This window comes from Corvus moneduloides, chromosome 2 (assembly GCF_009650955.1).
Source record: "Corvus moneduloides isolate bCorMon1 chromosome 2, bCorMon1.pri, whole genome shotgun sequence".
In the NCBI taxonomy this organism is placed as follows: Eukaryota; Metazoa; Chordata; class Aves; order Passeriformes; family Corvidae; genus Corvus; species Corvus moneduloides.
In genome coordinates, this window is record NC_045477.1 from 50,624,025 (window position 1) to 50,640,093 (window position 16,069).

Consider the following 16,069-nt stretch of genomic DNA (forward strand, 5'->3'; position numbering starts at 1 on the left):
TTGAGACAATAACAGACAATATCCAAAATTATTTTCTTTTTTCTTTGGCTGAACTCCAAAATATTAGAGTCAGTCCCACTTGTTTTCTCACAACTAGTCTTTAAATGCCCCCTGTTTAAAATATACTCAATTCACCCATTTGTGTCACTACAATAGCATGCCAGGGAAAGAGCTCTTAGCCCTTTATTCATAAAGGGACAGACAGAAACTGCATCAGTTGCTGCTTCTATATGATATGAAAACTGTTGAAAAAGGTAGGGTTTTTTATGATGTCTAGATATGCCACTCACACTGCTGTAATTTCAGGACATAATGCAGTGGCACTAAAGCATCTGGGGTTCAAATGTTGAAAAAGCCAGTTGTGGCTGTAAAGGTTTTGGGATCAACTCTGTTTGGGATCCCTCTAATTTTTCTGGATAGAACCAGAGAACCTGTGGTCTGGGTTCAGTGGTGCACCTCCCTCCAGCCCTGCATATTCCTCTTATATGTGTGATACCAAATGATGCCCATACCTTTGACATATGGATACAGTTGGATTTTTTTTCTGAGAACCCACAACCAGCAATTTAATTAAGGTAATTTAATTTTTCTTCAAAACAATGTGTTATGCATTAATTAAAGTAACTTAATTTGTCTTCAAAACATAGTATTATTCATTTACCCTAAGGCATGAGACACAGAGCACAAAGGGCAAAAAACTTCAGAGGTACATGACTCTTACTCATACCCTCATCTTTCCCCTTGACATCTTTTGTGCTTTCTCATTTTCAGCTTCAAGGAGCATTTGTGTTGTATTAGCACCAGTCTGTTTTTACAGTGCTTTCCTCTGCCCTGTAACTCCCTTCCTTTCACACACTGCTTCTGGACAGCTTCTCTCAGGTGACTCAAAGGCCCCAGCTTTGCAAAGGTTTTATGAGAGTACAATGTGATACTTCTCAGTCCTGAAAAAACAGAGATATCAGTAGTGTTGCGACCAAAGTGTTATCTTTTAGGTCCACAGACCTCCTTGACTTTGCGGACTCTTTTGTATGTGCTCAGCTTCTCTTCACCTGCTTGATCACTTTCATAACCCCTGTTGACTAACTGCACAACAAATATCCTCATCTCACAAATGCACATGTGGAAACAGAATATTCATTTTAAAAATAAAAATATCACATTTTTCTAGTTTTCTAGTGGAACTACTTGTTCCAAAATAACAGCCTGTGATGCATACCTATTAACAGCAACAGAATGCTACAAAATACTAACTGCTTAGAAAAGGTAAGATTTTATAAAATTTTTAAGTTTTGATAAACTTTTAAAATTTTTAATAAAAGTTTTGCAATTAGGCTGCATACATGAGTGTTTGGTAAGGTAAACCTTGTGCCCATGCAGACAGAATTCAGTAAGTTATTTTTGATTAATAGAGTGCTGTTGTTGAGATCATGCCCACATAGCACAAAGATATCTGATATGTAATGATAAAAAGTACTTCAAAAGAAACTATTTTAGCTACAGTTCAGCTGAGTCTTAGCTTCACCTAATCCCCAATTCAGTGGTAGATATTAATGCACTTCATTCTAGGAACCTGGGAAACACCAAAGAAGAACAGCCCTGTTGGCTTCACTGGTGTGTTTATGTCTTGGTGATACTGAGTGTTTAGAGATGTGTGTGTTCCTGGACACACACATCCTCACAGCAGGTAGCATTTGTAATGAACTCCTTAAAATCTGAACATACCATGTTTTTGTTTGCCCTTTTGAGTAACTAGGAAACCAGCCTCACCCCAGAGTCTATGCAGAGTCATCCTCCTTCAGATCCTTCTGTAACTGTGGCATTTCCAACCAGCTGAGATGAATTGCTATTGGTAAAAATGTCACAGAATTCAGTTCTTTAGCTGCAGCAAGAGAGGGATAAACTGGATATTTCTGACCCGCAATATCAGTCAGCTGGCTCTCCCATTTGAAACAAGGCCAACTAATGCCTTTGGGATGCATTTCAGGAGATAGGACAGAGGCTGCAGATAGCCACACAAAACCTTTCCTCTCTGTAGTGCAGCAGCGCTGGACTGTCCTAGCATGCAGAACAGGGAAATCAAAACGGTCGCAAGGAAGCCCCACCTACAATAGAAAATAATCCCATTAGTCTCTCCACGACAAAGACCTGGGAGTTATTTTGCTGGGTAGGAGGCCATGGGAACAGTGAGGTTATCATCACTCAACAGAGACGGAAACAAGAACTTTCTCCAGAAATGGGGAAGCAGCTTCCAGGAGTATCACACAGAGCAGCACCTTCACAGCAAGAAGCCAAGCTTCCTAAAATGACATCACCACTACAGAACACAAACATAAAAATTATCAAGGAAAACCTAAAATCTTTCAGAGCAGGAGGAAAGAAAATAAATAGCGACACATACATTTCCTTGTTTGAGATGGATGTCAAAGGGTTAGACAAGGTATGAAGGCGCATAGCTGGATTTAGCTTCAACCTTGCATATATTGGAGACACAAAGCTAAAGTTTGTGGAATACAAGTGAGCTTGCTCTGTTTAATCTTTGCCTTTGGAAGAAGTTGGAGGTGAAAGCACAACTGAGAGCTTGCAGGACCATCCTTCTGCTAGCAAGATGCACAAGTGCAGTAACTCTTAGTTTATCTCCTCGCTCAGCCTGGCAGGGATGGCAGCTGCATGTATTTAACCACATTCCAACTCTGGTCACACTGGAATGAATCCAGGGTCATGTCATTGACTTCAATGAAGTTATTCTTTATTCATGCTTGCTAGCTGAGAGTCTGGCCCATTCTATCTAGGTAGCAATATCTAATAGAGAAAATACTGCCAAATTAAGGGAACAAGAAGAACCAAACTACGTGACATGAAGAGGAAATGTTTTACATTATAAGGATTATAGAGGCCCTTTAGTTTAAGGACCTTGTCAGCATTTAAAGGACAGTTGGCTGAAATGCATTTGTATATGTGCCCAGATTTTCTTTTAAGCCTCATTTGCTATTTTAGAAAGTGAAAAGAAAATGTATTGATTTTAACATTATTGAAATAAAAATGCTGCTGTTTGTTCAACACAGAACACTATTTCATTATACATCTATGAGCAGGGGTCTTCCATTCAGGATTTCCTCCACATCAATTAAGAAGGCCTCCCTGGCCAAAATATATTGAGTTTCATGATTTTCTCTGTGGGAGCACTCATCTGATGGCTCCAAATTCAGTTTTGGGAAAAACACTGTGTTTTGCTCTGCTGGGTAAACCCAGGGTGTCCCCGCTGTAGCGACCAATAAAAGATAGAGAAAAGGAATTAAGGTAAGGGAAATTTATCATCACTGTATTATTTCCAGTAAGTCCAGATTAATTCTCGGCATGGCTTGATGATACAGTATAACTGACTTTAGAGATGCCAGGGGGGTAACAAAACCTCTGCAACCAATGATATAAGAGTAGCAAAAAGTTACAGGTTTACTCCAGCAGTTCATTTGTTAAAGAAATACTGACATTTAATTTTTAGCAGGCAGTGGACTGAATTGCCTCACCTCTGGTTGTACGAAGTTGGTATCATCCCACGTTATGCGCTCTGACTAATGCAGCAGAAATGCACTTGTATGCCCACACCTCATCTGGATGCTGTTTGTGTTGCTGCATGATCTGGAAGCACCCAGACGGAGAATGAGTGGTGATGGATCCACCAGGGATGGGGTTTCTCCTATACCTAGTTAGCGGTAACATGCCAGTTACCCACAGTTTTCACTTAACCTTTGGATTTCACCTGGACCCACCAGAATATAAATTTATAAACTGATGCAACACACTTGCCAAGAAACAGAAGCATGAAGTTTCCTGCTTACTAAGGACAATGTATGTTAAATTTAGAAGGGTGTTGGATGGTTTTGGGTAGCTAGAAAGAGCTGTTGAACAATCCAGACAGGATTTAAGACAACTTTTTTATTTATTTATTTATTTTAGAACATGTATCTCAGCTTCAACATTGAAGTGAGCCAAGAAAAGTTGTAGCATATAGCTCTTGTCACACAAGATTATATACAAAATAACACCCTAGGATGACAGGGGTCATTTTAGACCATCAGGGACAGTTCCCATAAGAAAGTGAAAATATCACAAGCCTGGAGGTGCAAACTGCCTGTTCAGGTTTGGACTCCTGGTCCGGGTATCAACCCCTAGACCTCTCCCACAGAAATCCACTTCATTATTCCTATGCAAGAAAGAGCAGGTTATTAATGTTTCAGCTACAGAAATGATCCTTCTGTGCTAGTGCAATGTATCTGTTAGAATTAGTTCTGTAAATCTGCATCATAAAGGACAATATTCTCTTAAACTAATTTCCTGCAATCATCATTAATTGGCCAGCTTTCTAACACCTGGTACCAACAGATTTTTCATCCAGCAAGTGCAGTGCCACACAATGGTAACAGCAGGTTTGAACCTAATTCCTCTCCACACACAAACAAACATCAAATGTGCCTGTAACAAAGACACACAGACCAGCCTGACATTTGCTGATAACTCCCAGGAGATTCTCCCTCAGTACAAATAGTCCTGCTCAAACAGATTTTCCAGTGGAAAAGATGATTTGAAATAATCTCCAACTAGACTAATTCCACTCACTTGAAAAAAATATCCTTCTCTCCTCAGTGTACACACGTGTATTAGTCCAGCTGTAAATGAAGCTAACACTTTATGAAGTTTTCCAAAGCAATAATTATTTCATCTTAGGAGAATTCACAACAGCTTGCTCGATAATGAAGTTATGCAGATATATATACTTCATGCAGAGTTGCACACATACACAAACAAAATTAAAAAAAAAAAGTAAGCATTTAAAACTGCTTTTAAATTCCACTCACAGTTTTGAAGTTCAAGCATAAAACTTCTTGCTTTGCATCTGTAGCTCCAAGCTGTCTGTAAAGATAACACAGTCCATCAGATATCCTGGTTTTGTTTTCTTGCATAAAAATATCATCTGTCACAGGCACAGGAGCTGACTTCAAGGACCAGCCCCTTCGGCGGAGCACACCAATCGGGAGACCCGGGAGCACATGTGGAACGCTGCTTGCCTGCACGCCGGTCACGGCCACGGGCAGCATCTGCTCTGTGGGACACGGCTGCCGGATGAGCTCGGGTGTCAGTGAAACACGGGGCCGGAGGTGCCACGGCCCCCGGGGTGCCCAGCCCAGCCGCGGGAGGCTTTCACAGAGCACCTCAGTGCCGCTGCTGCTGCTCCACCAGCCATAGGCACACCAGAGCCTGAGGCCAGGCGCTGTGCCTTGCTCCTTCTGGCGTTATTCTTTAATGTTTTAATAAAAATAATCTCATTTGCCATTATAGTAAATGCTTCTTCACTTTTTCTCTTAGTTGCTATTCTAATCCCATTTATGGCTTTATATTCCAAACCTCGTCCCTGGAAAACCATGCCTGTGGAAAAGTCCTGGGCATTAAAAGCCCCTCATATCGGAGAGGGGCTGGCAGTGCTCCTAACTCTTTGGGTCAGCCTCACCTGGGATTTTCTCCCTTACCTGATGCTCTAGGGCTGTCTGCCCACAGGCTCCCTGCTCCTCCTGCCTCTGCCACAGCTGCCCGGCTGTGCTGTGCAAGCTCCCCACACGCAGCCTTGCTCTGTGTCTATCAGTCTGAGAGGTCATTTTCTTCTTGCATCTGCTTAACTTGGTGACACTTAAACGCGAACCGCTTAGAAATCGTATTTAGGGACACAGACCCGCAGCTTCCCTGCTCCCTGCGTGCTCCGCCCTCGCACAGAGCCGGGGTGAGAGGAGCGCGTGTCTGCCAATGCGGGCTGGGAGCGCAGCAGGAACGCAGTGCTCAAAGCCAAAACGCAGGCCATACATAGGTAAGCCTGATGAACCAACATCTGTAGATCTGTTTTCACTGCTGGAAGGGCAAGTCACAACATGCTGGGAAGGGAAACCAGTAAACACACAGTGCAAAAGCCGTGTCTTTTCCAGCTGAAGGGAGAGACCGAAGGGCCTTCCCCCCTCGCACCTCTCATAACCTCAGTGCTGGCTTTATTAACTCAGAGTAGCAGCTTTACTTTATCAGATAGCCTGACTTGTGCATTCAGAGTGCAGCTTAGAGTGGACTGACTGTAATAAAAACTGCTGTCTCTAGTCTGTGAATAACTTGCTGGTTCAATTAAATTAATTTTGCTTCTAAATTCTACCTTAGCAGATTAGTAATTCACTAAAGGGTCATTTTACAATGTTTTCCAGTGGTGGATTAACCAGGCTGATTAAAAACCTAGACAAAGCTCCATTTTCCACCCTCAGAAGCCACTGATTTCTCTGAGGAAAAATTCCCACAGAATGTCACTGAGACAGGACGGACTTCGGTCAGTGAAATAAGTTCCTGCCGGATTCAGGGTGGAATTTCCCATTTCCAGAGGCTAAGGCCAGCACACCCCAAGCAGGAAATAACTCTCCGTTAGCAAGAGCCAAGAACCTTAGTGGAAGTGCTTTCTTTCATCGGCCGCCGGTGGGGCGGGGAGGAGCGAGAGGGACAGACTTTGGCGTGCCTAAGGTCTTTTGCAAATCTGCAACAAGGAGCAAGCTTGTTTCCAGTTCCCAGCCGGGAACATTTTGTTCAGAGGTTTCCGAGCTGGGAGCAGCTGGGGCGAGGCTGGCCGGCGGTTTTGCCGGATCCTGGTTCCGCACCCAGGGCTGGGCAGAGGGGTGGAGCTGGGTCAGCCTGCCTAGCTCTACTTGGGGCTGGAACAAACCTTCCCCCTCTTTCGCTGCTGAAGAAGATGTGCCGTCTGGCAGCACTTCGGAGGGAGAGGAGGAGGAAAAAATGTTAAGCCTTGTAAAACGGGTATTTCCACTGTGTCTGAGACCTTGCTGGGGTGATGCAGGGGAGCCTGAACAGAAATCCTCCTGTCCAGCCAGGGCAGAGACCTGGTCAGAGGTTGCTGGCTCTGTTACCCCAATATCCTCACTGGTTTCCCAAAAGCTTTCAAAGGATCTGGCTTCAATTTTCATTTTTTGATCTTACACAACGTCAAAGCTCCCAAAGAGACAGTTTTGCCTTGTCCAGACCCATGCCCACACGGCAGTGACAAGTGGGACCGTAAATCTGCACTGGCCAATGGGAGAGTTGCCTGAGCCCTCTGCCTGTGGGTACCTGCTGTGGCTGCAGAGGGGTGGCACAGGTGGCCCAAATTTTCATTGGGCCTGGGAAACTCAGCCTGATAGGTGGTGTTTAACATGCAGCCGAGCCAGGTTTTGAAAGCTAAGCACGTACACAAATAAATGGCTGGGATTTAACAAGTCACCTTACCACAGCAGTGCGAGATGGACAGTCCTGACATCTCTCTCAGCCTATTTACTTACCAACGCTTTCTTCCCTGCAAGATAGGCATGCCATCTATTAATCCCCAGCTTTATTGCATCTCAGTGACCAGTCTTTTTCTTTGACTCCCAGCATGTATTTTTTCCCCCTCTCCTTTTAGTCCTCGTTATGCCTGTGTCCTACTAAATTTCTACACTCAGTATTTACAGACTGCAAATATTTGTAGGTTTATCACATTGCCTGTGAGCGACCACTTCACCAAGGTCTATGTATATTTTTCCTCATTAATCAGCTCCTTCAGACTCCCTATTTTTTGCTGCTCTTTCCTTTGTAGAGTTTGCAAACTTTGTTTGCTTTTAAAAGACAGCATAGGGAAGTTTAATTCTCTTTTCTTTTAAGAAGAGCAGTAGCTGGATGAAATTAAATGCCTATTAAGGAGAGTTTCAGGCAAACTTGCATTTGAGATGGCCAACTCTAAACTTCATACTTGTTCCCTCTTATTTGTCACATTTGTTTGCATCACTAGAGTTTTATGCTGCAAACCTTTGCATCCTCTTTTGTCAAACAGACTAATACATAATTCACTGTCCTGGGTAAATTCATTGACCTGCATGAAGTGCTCTGGACATACAGGTACGTTTGTGTGCAAACAGTTGTGTGATTGCAGTCTCAAGAGGAGACCTTCAGCAGTACCTGGAAATCCAAATTGCACCACAGCCAGAGAAGTGGAGTCTTCTGCAGCCAAAATGCAGAGCCCAGGAGGAGCTTCAGCTGTGCCTGAAATACCAGTCACAGGTGGCTGCTGGGTCAGTGGTCACCTGGGAAGGCCAGTACCTGTCTCTGTCTCTATATCTCCCCTGCATTTACTCCAAGGCCAAAGTGCAAACAGGCATCTGAATAAAGAGAAATGTGTTGCAATATCCTGTGAATACGAGGTGTCTCTCCAACCTTTGCCACCAGACGCTGCGTGGTTGCCTACAGCAAAAATTGTACTTTACTCTGCTAAGGATCCCCCTGGAATCTCACTATGCTTACTAAGACTTAGTGGGAGCTGAAGAATCAAAAAATAATTCCCAGAGAGTTTAAATACGGTTTGATTATTCATGGGAGCAGCAGGGGAATGGTAAAATTCTCCTGGATCTGTCGTGAGCCTCTGGCATTGCACCAGACTGCTGTTTTCCAACCACTCTCCTTTCTTGGATGCCCCTAAATCCAGACTGTAACTTTAGACAAGCAAAATTCTTCATAGATGATGAAGAACCAGAGAACACTTCAGAGCCGCCCTCCATCTGGTGTAGTTTGGGTACTTTAAGGAGTTTGACTCCTTACAGATTCTGGAAAAAAAGTTAAATCATGCATCTTTTGTATAACTCTCTCCACCAGGGGCTATTCCCTGTGGACTCTGTCTGCAATGCAGCAGGCAGAGAGAACAAGGTCTGTTATTTTAGTTTAGGTATATTTGGGCCTATTTTTATTCACATGAGCTACATCAATCTGTAGCAGGGCTACAGATATCACTTCAGCTGCAGTGTTTCCATTAAGGCTGATTTACCACTCAAAAGCAAACAAAACCAACCTAAAAACCAACAAGATAAAGGCAGCAAAATAAGAGTTTAACAATGATATCTGCTTGTCTTTGCAATAGTTTTAATGGTCTTGTGGTTTAGGCCTGTTTTATGGTCCTTTTAATTTTGTGAAATGTGTGGCATGCTGTCAGTGTTTTCTCCAGCTCTTGAAAAAATTGATAGGCAGAGTGCTTTAACAGAAAATCTCATAGCAAGGATTTTTAAACAATACTTGAATTGAATTCAATCCTATCATGTTGCTCTAGAACTATTTCTTAAGAGTGTGAAAATGGGGAAAAACAAATTCCTATCTAAAATTCTTCGTAACTTATACCAAGAAAAGGCAAGAATGCCTTCCAGCTGGTCTGTTTAACAGCTAATATGTCATATAGTGATATCAGCATCACAAATATGTTTCAGTTTTCCCTAGATAGTTTCAGTTAGTAGCTAGAAGTATCACCCAGGTCAGAAATTAATTTAAAAAATTAAATATAATTAACTGCTGGACTTCATTTACCTCCCAGAAACTAAGGTCAAAGTTTTGGTTTAAAAGTGGGGTTTTTTTTCCTGTAAAGTTAGCAGATTTCAGCTGCATAAAACCAGAATTTTGAGGATGAATCCAAATATTCTAGACTGAACTTCTGAGGAAAACTGTTTATATGAATCAGCTCAACCAGCTCCCCTCAACAATAGAGCACTTGTAACTGCGATAGCACCGTCCACTTTTCGTTAATATGCAACTATCAGTGTGGTGAGTCACACTACAAAGCATTTAACAACTGTTCTCATAAATACCATACACCATCTGTTAACTGAATCAAAAGGCTACATGCCAATTTTACTTTGGGATAGAAAGGTCTGTTTTAAATTTACACCAATAGTCTCAGGGTGCACAGATACTACAAAAAGTTAGTATAGAAACATGTCACCCCACCCAATTCCCCAAAAGCACAGCTGAGAATGAAAAAAATTTTATCCAGTGGGATAATTTGACATTATTCTGTTTGTTGTCATTGCTAGTCAGAATTACAGGACTTGAAATTTTCATTATTTGTGTCAAAAGACGCCGATCTTTTTTTTTTTTAATATTCTCAGGGAAGATGTCTACACTAGGTTTCTTACTAAATTATATTGAAATGAAGTGTTCTGACATGGTCAAAATACAAAAAAACTTTTCTTCTGAATTTGCTGGAGTGACATGAAGTACTTTGCTTCACAGCAATTCAGTTTGAGATTCCACTTGGTGACAACATCACCTCATCTTGCAGGAATGCTGGCTCCTGCCATCATCCCATCACTCAGGCTGGACACTGATTAGGTCACACAAGAAGGCCTGGAAGTCCCCTGATGCAGCTCATTCAATGACAAAGCATGGGAGACTTAACAAGAGGAAGCTTTGGACATTATCACTGCATTGGCAAACACTGCACAGCTGGAATTCAATTTCTATAAAACTTAGATAACTCAGACAGCTGAGGTTTATTGTCCTGATATAGAAATTAAGGGCATTTTAGTGGGAAAGGGTTTGAATGCTTATAAGATGTATTAATTAGTCTAATGAAATGTACTTGTCAGAACACACTTCTCCCCTGCTACCCATACATTTTTCAGTTTTCATTTCTCAGAAATAAACCAATTATTTTCTAACCCCTTTCACTGACACTGTCTCCAGTCAATTATAGAGTGTGAACTTAAACTGGCTGCACTCCAGAGGTTATAGTGGGAAGGAAGGAACAGTGGAGGTGATGGAGGGACTGAACGTGACTGGAATATCCCATGGAAGCAGGAGGTGAAGATGCATTATAGTGTGTGGGCCCAAAGGAAAAGATATGCCAGAAGTAAGCAGGAACAAATCAATATTTAGAGTATAAAAATAAAATCCTGCCAAATGATGCATATCTCCTTTTCTCAAGTGAGTGTTAGAAAAAGCTATTCAGAGGTTTCCCTGTGCACAGTTTCAGAACAAGGGCTACACACTCCGGGGGGAGGGAAACTATGTGCAACTTACATCTGTCCCGCTCTGAGGTAACTGTGCCCCTCAAAGAGCAAGAGTTGCCTTCTAAATGCAAGCAGAAAACTCTACCTTCTAAAGGTCCCTGTTTCTCCACCCCCACCCTGTTAGCTGGCTAGAGGACTACCCTGTTTCTGAACACCAGCTTCACAAAGTACTTCACAGATTTATATCAAAAAGCCTTCCACATTCCCCATACAGAAATATTGGCCTACAGATGTTGACATCATCAGCTTTGACCAATTTTGCAAGGCACTGGCAAAAGTTTTAAAGAGGAATACTGAAGTATTGAAAACTCTCAGTGAACCCTGCAAAGAAATACAAAATTGAAACAACTTCCCTCCATCGTGACAGACGCTCCATTGCTGGTGATAAGATCTTTCTTTAATTATAAAACTGCCAGCAGCAACACTTGTGTGTTTATTTTCTGCACTGTTTTTGATGGTTGTGCTTTTCTGATTCACAAAAGCAGCTATATAGAATCTGGCTTATTTGAGACTGGTGGCTATAGCAATAAGAATTCATATAATGTCAGAGAGATCATCATGTGCAACTATGCGCAAGAAGGACAGCCCTTTTGTTCTCAGACAATTTTTGCACCAGGTACAGCTCTCAGAAATGGAAGTGGGAGAGGATATGGAAGAGAAGGATACCCTGTTTCTTCCTAGTCTAATCACAATTGTTGCACTTAAAGCGGAGGCGAGATAAAATGACTGCATGGGATCTACCAAAACAGGGCCCCAAGCTGTGTGGGGTACATACTGCAGCAGTCCTTCAGCACCTCTGGAGGGCTCACACCATCATTCTTTATATGCTATGATATACTATTATTCATTATCCCATTCAATGTAGTGTTCCTGCTTCTTAGAGCACCAGCTTCTTTATCGAGCACAAACATTCTGGAAATTAACTGGATTTTAAAAAATCACTTCAACCAATTTGGTTTATGAAGTTGTGTTTCCATTCATCTCCTCCCTGATCAACTCTGCCCTAAAGCAAATGTGTCACAGCAAGTGAGACAGTTCCCTGTCATGTCCCCACACACCAGTTCCAGCACAACAGAACAGCTCCAGCCCTTCAATCTCCCAACCAGACCTTCCCAGGGACAGACTTTTGGCTTGGTGCTCAGGTTTCTTGAACTCAGAGCAAGAGCAGAGCTGTGGTCTGGAGTTTCATCACTGAGTCCTGGGTTGCAGCCTGTGTGCTCTCTGAAAAGCAAAGCCCCCAGCCACATATCTTTGTTCTTAGAGCTGGACTTTTAATCCTGTCAGAATCAAACAGATTTCGGAATTCTTGAATCTGTCTGTAACATTAAGATCTTGCTCTACAAGTATATTAGAAACACTGAATGTGCCAGATCAGGCACAGTCTCACCACCAGTGCACATATTGTGAGAAACACGTGTCCTTGCCATGCTCTGGGCAGAGCTGAACTAATTCTGCCTTTGATCCAAACAAAAGGAGGGAAAGCGGATGCTTTAGGAGCATGCCAGCCATAGGTTCATGCACTATGCTTGCCAAGATTGTATGGCTTTCTGCTTTTGGCACAAAATCGTGGCATGCTCTTCTCTTTTTGGCAAGTGGACACATCTTGGCAATGGCACATTTCAGGCTTGTGTGTGCTTGCATTATGCATGGAAAATGTACTGTCCCAACACCCCACGTGACTCCTGCAGGAATAATAATTTTTTTTGCCAGAGGAGCATTCTCAGAAACATATCATAAGCTCACAGAAACGTTTGTTGGGAAGGACCTCTGGGGTTCACCCTGCAGCTCTATTGCCAGCACTTGGTCAGGTCAGCCACGCATTTTCTAATTGAGTTTTCAGAACCCATTCCAAGGATGTAGATTCTACCACCACTCTCACAGGGCTCTCAAACTGTTTCCCAAACTCTGTCCTGAACCTCTCAGAAAACAATCTGTGGCCATTGTCTCTTCTGCATCTGGGCATCTCCCACTTCCAAGAAATTCTTGATTCTGTAGTCTTTGTAATACCCATTGGCATAGTTTTGAGCTGCTATTTCATCACCTCCTGGTGTTCTTTTCATCCTAGACACCTCAGCATCTCCTTCAGGTAATGGGCTTTAGGCCCAAAACTGGACATTTTTCTAGATGGGCCAGTGCCAAGCAGAAGGGATAGTAACAGTCCTTGCTATGCTGGCTTTGGTCCTTGCAGTGGAGCTGAGGAAGCAGCCTTCTTCTGTAATAGAAACTCAGGTTGGTTCATATTCAACCCAACACCTGGGTCCTTAGGTTCCTTTCACTGGGGCCAGCCTGTGACTCAGCCAGCTGTTTCCACCCCATTCTGGTGCAGGGATTATTCTGCGACACACACAGGGCTTTGCCCTTTTCCTTGCTAAAGGGAAAGTGGAATGGACTCTCAAGGCTCTCAAGGTTCTCAAGATCATGTTGAACTGAAACACAGGAGTTGAGTACCGGCTTTTTTATTTCACCTCCAACTAGCTGATTGTGAAGTTTTCTGTTAGTCATTTCAGAGACAATTTTCAGTATTGAACCTGTAATGCTAACCACAAACTTCAACTAGAATTATGGAGGCTTCGTGCCTCTGTAACACTGACAAAAGTGAGCTATTTTATCTTAGAAATATAGAATAGTTGGAAGCGACCTTTAAAGGTCATCTAGTCCAACCACCCTACAATGAGCAGGGACATCTTCAACTAGATCAGGTCACTCAGAGATTGATCCAGCCTGGCCTTGAATGTTTCCAGGAATTTGAAGGATTTGCATTCAAGAAGAGAAACAGAAGTAAGTACATAGAGAAGCGAATGAGGGATCCTGAGGTAGATCTCATTGATATTAAACATTTAGGGACAATCAAAGTCATAGAATCACAGAATCACAGAATCATGGAATCATGGCGTCATAGAACCATTGAATGGCTTGGGTTGGAAGGGGCCTTAAAGATCATCTAGCTCCACCCTCCCTGCCATGGGCAGAGTCACTAGACCAGGTTGCTCAAAGCCCCATCCATCCTGGCCTTGAACACTGCATCCACAATTTCTCTGGGCAACCTGTTCCAGTGCCTCACCACCCTCATAGTGAAGAATTTCTTCCTAACATTTAATCTAAACCTACTCTCTTTCAGTTTGAAGCCTTTCTGCCTCATCCTGTAAGGTGTAAGCTCTCTGGTAAGCTCCCTTCAGATGTTAGAAGGTCACAATTAGGTCACTCCAAAGCCCTCTCTTTTCCAGGCTGAACAATCCCAATTCTCTCAGCCTTTCCTCATAGGAGAGGTGCTCCACTTCTCTAATTATCTTGGTGGCCTCCTCTGGACTTGCTCCAGCTGGTCAGTCCTTCCTGTGCAGGGGACCCCAGAGCTGGATGCAGCACTCCAAAGTGGAGTAGAGGGGCAGAATCCCCTCCCCCCTCCTGCTGGCCACATTTCTTTTGGTGCAGCCCAGGACATGATTGGTATTCTGGGCTGAAATCTCACACTTTGCTGGCTCACATCCGGCCCCTCATCCCTCAGCACCCCCAAGCCCTTCTTGGCAGGGCTGCTCTGGATCTGTTCATCCCCCAGCATGTATTGATACGGGAGGTTGCCCCAATCCAGGTGCAGCACCAGCATTTGGTCTTCTTGAGCCTCACGAGGTTCCCATGAGCCCATTTCTCCAGCTTATCCAGGTTCCTCTGGATGGCATCCCATCACTCAGCTTGGTACCATCTGCAAATCTGCTGAAGGTACACTCAGGTCATTTGAGTGTTCATGTGCATGTTTATATGCTTGAATGCTGTAGACTTTTTTTATTAATTATAACCCTATCCTGAAGGGTGACAGGATGCATTAAAACTCCTGATACATTACTTGAACTTTACAATCACATTGAACAACTTCATTGCCAATATACACTCAAATTTTGTTTCAACTCCATTTTCAATATTATTACTGCAGGCTGCTTTAGTCAATATAGTCACATTTATGGAATCCAATAGATTGTAAAATAGAATTGGCCTTGTCATTAACATTGTCTATCCTAGCAAGTAGGGAACAAATTTTTCACAGCTCTTTCCAGAGTCCTCACAGAATAAGATCACAGAAAATACAAGCAATTTTTTCCTTTAGCTAGAGAAAACATTTCAAGAGAAGATGGAGAATGCTGTCACATTGGTGTTAAAATCAGACTGTGGTGGTCATAAGAATAAGAAATTCTATGGCTTGAGAGAAAAGCTGCTTTGTTCTCAACATATCCCATTCTATTTTCCAGAATGCTGCAGCAAGCTCAAAGTCTCTGTATTTCTTTGCAGCAAAGTTGTCAGCAATGGTTTCTGCAGCAAATTTTAACTGTAGAAGATTTTGTACAAAACTTGTACAAGTTAGTACCATTTTTATTTGCATGCCCATGAATTACTGGTGCATGCAGTGATGACAACAGCATTTCACCACGTGCCTCACTTCAGCAAATACTGAAATAGTCAAGAAATAGCTAAAATTTGGGCACACAGAATTTGTTATAAAATACAGAGCCCTAAGAGGATCACTAAACACTAAAAGGAGAAAAAAATTTCAAAGAAAACCAGAAGTAACAAGCACGGGGTTTCTGTATTCCAGTATGTAGCTTAAAACTGTAGACCAGTGGCCTTATTACAGTACAGTTTAGAGCTCTCAGCAATGTGTTATCTCTTGAACAAAATAACACCTGTCAGACACAGCCTATTACTTGTCATAAGAAGGATGTACAAAGAGAGGGAGCTCAGAGAAACGAGGAGTGAGAGACGTTCAGTTCTCACTCAGGTACACAATGAGCAGCAATCACCGCAGCCTACTCTGTAATCCAATTGCTCTTGTTAACTACAAGATTGCTGCATCCTCCAGTCTCCTGCAACAGCCTCCTGCAGACTTTTTATAATAAGACCTGTCTGCTAGAATTGTAGAAAAAGATGTTTCATCATCTTTAAACACAGTCCCAGAGCCACTGTCCACGTACAATCCTTCTCCTGCTCTCTGAGATATTACCTTTGTATGGTTTCTAGAGTCCTGGTATTAGATATACAGTAGCAAAGGACCTTTAAAATATCACAAATTCTTTAATGTGTCATCCTTACAGCCAAAAAGCCCTTCAAGAAAAGACAATGGATAAGTGAGAAATGCAGGAAGTAAAATACAGACTCCAGCTTGGGTAAAAAAGATGAACACTATGTTTTAAACGGGATGTACCACACCAGTA

At 42.6% G+C, this 16,069-nt stretch overlaps 1 protein-coding gene across 5 annotated transcripts in view; it reads right to left on the minus strand.

Moving 5' to 3' along the window:
* Positions 1–16,069, minus strand: part of STARD13 (StAR related lipid transfer domain containing 13) — a 322,774-nt gene that overhangs the window by 284,016 nt on the left and 22,689 nt on the right. The window contains exons 2-3 of one of the 5 annotated variants that reach the window (XM_032099572.1): positions 4,854–4,908; positions 3,525–3,636 (exon numbers count right to left, since the gene is read on the minus strand). The gene's annotated coding sequence lies outside the window, so the exon portion shown is untranslated. Of the gene's footprint in view, positions 1–3,524; positions 3,637–4,853; positions 4,997–5,522; positions 5,669–16,069 lie in introns of those variants that run through there. The other 4 variants (XM_032099571.1, XM_032099573.1, XM_032099570.1 and 1 more) reach the window with 4 other exon arrangements.